Here is a 5,307-nt window from a genome sequence, read left to right on the forward strand (position 1 = left end):
ATAGAACTGCCAGGATTTTCACCCATGAGTACAGGAGCTAGCATCAGCTCTGTCCTACTCCATCGTCATCTTCCCAGCATCATCAGTATCTTTCTTGAAGTCCTCTAAGAATTTCTTTATATATTTGGGTCCTCTTATGTTGGGTGCATATATATTTATGATGTTAATGTCTTCTTGGTGGAGTCTTCCCTTGAGTATTATGAAGTGACCCTCTGGGTCTCTCTTTAGGGCCCTCTTTTTGAACTCTATTTTGTCTGATATGAGAGTTGCTACCGCAGCTATTTTTTGTTGTCCATTTGCTTGAAAAATTTGTTTCCAGCCTTTCACTTTTAGTCTTTGATGGTCTTTTGTCCTGAGGTGGGTCTCTTGTAGGCAGCATATGTGTGGGTCATGCTTTCTTATTCATGCAGCTATTCTATGTCTTTTGATTGGAGCATTTAATCCATTTACGTTTAAGGTTATTACTGATAGGTACTCATTCATTGCCATTTTTGTACCTGTGTTCCTCTCTGTCTCCCTCATATCCTTCCTTCCCTTAAAGCAGTCCTTTTAGTATTTCTTGTAGAGCTGGCTTGGTGGCAGCAAATTCTTTTAGACTTCTTTTGTCTTGGAAGCTCTTTATTTGGCCTTCTATCTTGATTGAGAGCCTTGCTGGGTAAAGTAGCCTTGGTTGTAGGCCTCTGGTTCTCATTACTTGGAATATTTCTTGCAATCTCTTCTTGCTTGGAGTGTTTCCATTGAGAAGTCAGTGGCTAACCTTATTGGGACGCCCTTGTATGTTATTTCTTTTTTCTCCCTTGCTGCCTTTAAGATTCTCTCTTTGTCTTGGAATTTTGCCATTTTAATGAGGATGTGTCTTGAAGTGGGCCTCCTTGGGTTCCTCTTCATTGGGACTCTGTGTGATTCCTGGATTTGTGTGACTTTTTCTCATATCAAATTAGGAAAATTTCTCTCATTACTTGTTCAAATACGTTTTCTATCCCTTGTTCTTCTTCTTCTCCTTCTGGTATTCTTATTTTTGAGATATTATTATGTTTCATATTGTCTTGAATTTCTCTTAATCCCTCCTCGTTCTTTCTGAGCCTCTTTTCATTTTGTTGCTGTTTTGGGAGTTTTTTCCTACCTTGTCCTCCAACTCACTGATCCAAGCTTCTGCTTCATCAGTTCTGCTTTTGATTCATTCCACTGTGTTCTTTACCTCAGAAATTGTATTCTTCATTTCCTTTTGGCCCTTGCTAATAGTTTCCATTTCCTTTTTCATGTTGATATAGTTTGCGGTGAGATCATTGTAGCTCCCCTGTAGTTTCTGGTAGCTCATTGTGAACTCTTTGAACTTCCTGATCACCAGTGCTTTGAATTCAATATCTGATAGTTGACTTGCCTCTGTTTCATCTAACATTCTTTCTGAGGGTTCCTCCTTTTCTTTCTTTGGGGACTGTTTCTTTGTCTTCTCATTGTTTGTGAGACTCTTCTTGTTAGCCTCAGCTTCTTAGATTGATCTGTTTTGATTCCCTAGGTTTATGGTTTTAACTTCTGTGGTGGAATGCCAGTGAAATTCAGTGGTGCATTCTCTTTCGGTTATCCTGTTGTTCTCTGCTTCCACCTACTCAAATATGCAGCAACTTGTGCCTTCTTTCCTGCCGCAAAGTGCAATTTGTCTCTCTGACTCTACTGTTGCGAGGCCTCTTCTATGGGTCCAGCACTGGCCTTCTCATATTTTCAAGTTGTTTGTGTCTCTTGTGGGTACAAGAAAGAAAAGACAAGAAAAAAAAATAAAAGGAAGAAAAAAGGGAGGTAGGGGAATGGAGGAAAGAGCAGTAATTTTGGAAAGAAAGGAAGATGGAATAAAACAGAAAATCTAAAAAAAGAGGAAAAAAGTATCAAAAAATAAAACAGCATTAAAATTTAAAAGAAATAACAGATTACTTTTAAAAAGCAAAAAGATAAAGAAAAGGAAAGGAAAAAGAAAGAAAACTTAAAAAAGAATAAAAATAAAAACACAAAATAAAATAAAATAATATAAAATTTAAAAAAAGAAAAGGGGGGGGGGGAAGGAAACATTGCTTGTTGGTTTCAAACTGGCCAAACCGGTTTTTCTGGCTGCAGTTCGCTGAGGGTGGATTGTTGTGATTTTTCTGCCAGCCCTCTCTCAGGAGCCAAGATTGTTGGTGCCTCTCCCCAGCTCCCTACAATGGAGAACTAGGACTTCCTTTCAGCACTCTTTTCCCAGGGGTTACCACTGGGTTGGGTTTTAGGGTGCACGCAGGTGCTTGCACCAGCCAAGTTGCCTGGTTCCCAGTGCATGGAGCACAGAGCTCAGACCTGCCCCTGTTCTGTGGGGGAGCTCCAGGCCCTCTGCCCAACCTCAGGTTCGCTGCCAGGTTGGGTGTGCTGCCCACCGGGCAGTTGTGTCTATTGGATTCAGATCCCCACGCTGTACCTATCAGATCTCCGTGGCTGGCAAGGACAGAGTCCTCAGCACCCTCTCCATAAACTCTAGCAAACAAGTCTCTCCTGGCACCCAACCTTGCTTGGCCAGAAAGGGAGGGAGTTGAGGAATTCAGCTCTTTCCCCAGGAACCCTAGGCAGGCCGGTGGCTTCCAGATAGTCCGGGAGATGAACTGAAAGCTGGAAGCTGATCTGAGGGCGGGGCGCAGGCGAAATGCTGTGCCCACGCCCGTCAAGGCGGGCTGCTTGTTGCATACCGATCCCCTGAACTGTGCCCTGGCTGAAATTCCTTCTGCTCGTGTCTTTGTTTGGGTCCCCTGGCAGGCCCAGCTGCAAAATCCTAGGGAGGGAGCAGCCCCGGGGGAATGTCCCAGGCGCTGAACGTTGGCTCAAGTGCACCCGGCAATCGCCCAGACACATTGCACACCAGGCACTGGACCCCCGACCTGTGTGTCGGCTGAAATCCCTTCTGCTCCTGTCTTTTTTTTTTTTTAACTATTTACTTTTTTTATTGATTATGCTGTTACAGTTGTTCTATTCCCCCTTTATTCCCCTCCACCCTACCCCCCATCCCCACCCTCACCCCCCCCTTTAGTTTATGACCATGTGTCTCAAGTCCTTTAGATTCTATATTTCCCATGCTATTCTTGCCCCCCATCTATTTTCTATCTACTGTCTATGCTACTTATTTTCTGTACCTTCTCCCCCCCTTCTCCTCCTCCCACTCCCCTGTTGCTAACCCTCCTTGAGATCTTCATTTCTATGTTTCCACTCCTGATCTAGCTGTCCTTTTAGTTTGCTTTCGTTTTAGGTGTGGTTGTTAATAACTGTGAGTTTGTTGTCCTTTCACTGTTCATGTTTCTTTAACTTCTTTTTCTTAGATAAGTCCCTTTAACATTTCATATAATAAGGGCTTGGTGATGATGAACTCCTTGAATTTGATCTTATCTGAGAAGCACCTTATCTGTCCTTCCATTTTAAATGAAAGTTTTGCTGGATAGAGCAATCTTGGTTGTAGGTCTTTAGATTTCATGACTTGGAATACCTCTTTCCAGCCCCTTCTTGCCTGTAAGGTCTCTTTTGAGAAATCCGCTGACAGTCTGATGGGGACTCCTTTGTAGGTGACTGTCCCCTTAGCTCTTGCTGCTTCTAGGATTCTCTCCTTCATTTTAATCTTGGCTAATGTAATTACAATGTGCCTTGGTGTGTTCCTTCTTGGGTCCAACTTCTTTGGTACTCTCTGAGCTTCCTGGATTTCCTGGAAGTCTATTTCCCTTTGCCAGATTGGGGAAATTCTCCTTTATTATTTGTTCAAATAAGTTTTCCACTGCTGGCTGTGCCTTTCCCCCCTTCTGGTACCCCTTTAATTCGGATGTTGGAGCGTTTAAAGATGTCCTGGAGGTTCCTAAGACTCTCCTCATTTCTTTGAATTCTTGCTTCTTCACTCTTTTCTGTTTGGCCATTATTTGCTTTCTTCTAGTCCACTCCATTGATTTGAGTCCCAGTTTCCTTTTCATTGCTATTGGTGTCCTGTGCAATTCCATCATTTCAATTAGTTTTGACTTCATATATTTGTCTAATTTGTGGCTATAATCAACCAGTTCTGTGAGGATCCTGATCACCAATTTTTTAAACTGTGCGTCTGTGAGTTTTGCTATTTCTTCATCGCTTAGATTTATTTCTGGGGCTCTGAGATCCTCCTGTGCCATTCTTGGTCTGTTCGGGCCCTTTAAGTGTGAAAAGCTGCGGCTTGGATTCCCAGGTCGCTGGGTTGTGATGCTGTATGTGGGGGCGTGGCCAGAGCGGGGAAATGGCGACCCCCTCAGCCGCTTCTCACAGCTGGGTGCGGAGGAGCAGTGCCTAGGTGGTTCACCTGGGCCGGGCCACTCAGAGTCGCTGGGTTATGACGCTGTATGTGGAGGTGGGGTCAGAGCAGGGAAATGGCGACGCCCTCCACTGCCGCTTGCCGTGGGGACCTGCCGGCCTGGTCCAACCGCCCACTTCCTTGCCTGTCCACCCTCGCACAAATGCGCGACCTCAGTCAACACGCAGCCCCGGCCCGGCTGTCTCCCCCCGAGGTCGCTCGCCTGGTTGCTCGCTGGGTCGCTCACTAGGTCTGACCCTGCGTCTGGATTCCGCAGGCCTGAGTGTGTCTGGCCGAGTCCTCCTGTGCAACCCTGCTCCGCCAGCCGCTGGTTTCGCCCCTTACCGGTCAGGCTGAAGAATTTGTTGTTAACGGACTTCCGAAAAGTTCAATTTTCCGTGTTCTGGCTGTGTTTTCTGTTGCTAATATTTAGTTTTCTCTAATCTTGGTTGTGGGAGAAGGCACGGCACATCCACCTATGCCTCCATCTTGGCGGAAGTCCTGCTCCTGTCTTTATTTGGGTCCCTTGGCAGGCCCCAGCCGAAAAATCCTAGGGAGGGAGCAGCTCAGGGGTCTGGTGCAAGCATGCCCAGCAATCACCCAGATACACCGCTGGCGGCCCTGACCCCCCAACCATGCACCAGCCTAAATCTCTTCAGCTCCTTTGTTTTGGGAGGCCGCAGCCTCCAGGCAAATCCAAAATAGGGGTTTGCACGGGTCACTGGACCAGAACGCTGGGCGCTCTTCAAGGGGCGCCGTGCGCTGAGCACTGATCCCCAGACTGTGCACTCCCCAGATTCCCTGCTGTTCCTCTCTTTGCTCAGTCCCCGAGACTCTACTGTACCGCTGCTGTCTCTCTACCGTCTGGTTCCTCCATGACTGATGAGGTTTCTGGTCCCTTATTTTCATATATGCTTGGCAACTGCTGGCTTGCTGGCTTCTCCTCTGTCCACAGGTTTCTCTCCCTTGTGTACAAGGGACTGGAATCTGCTCCA

This window comes from Artibeus jamaicensis, unplaced genomic scaffold (assembly GCF_021234435.1).
Source record: "Artibeus jamaicensis isolate MK-2021 breed Jamaican fruit bat unplaced genomic scaffold, CSHL_Jam_final contig_1346, whole genome shotgun sequence".
Taxonomy (NCBI): domain Eukaryota; kingdom Metazoa; phylum Chordata; class Mammalia; order Chiroptera; family Phyllostomidae; genus Artibeus; species Artibeus jamaicensis.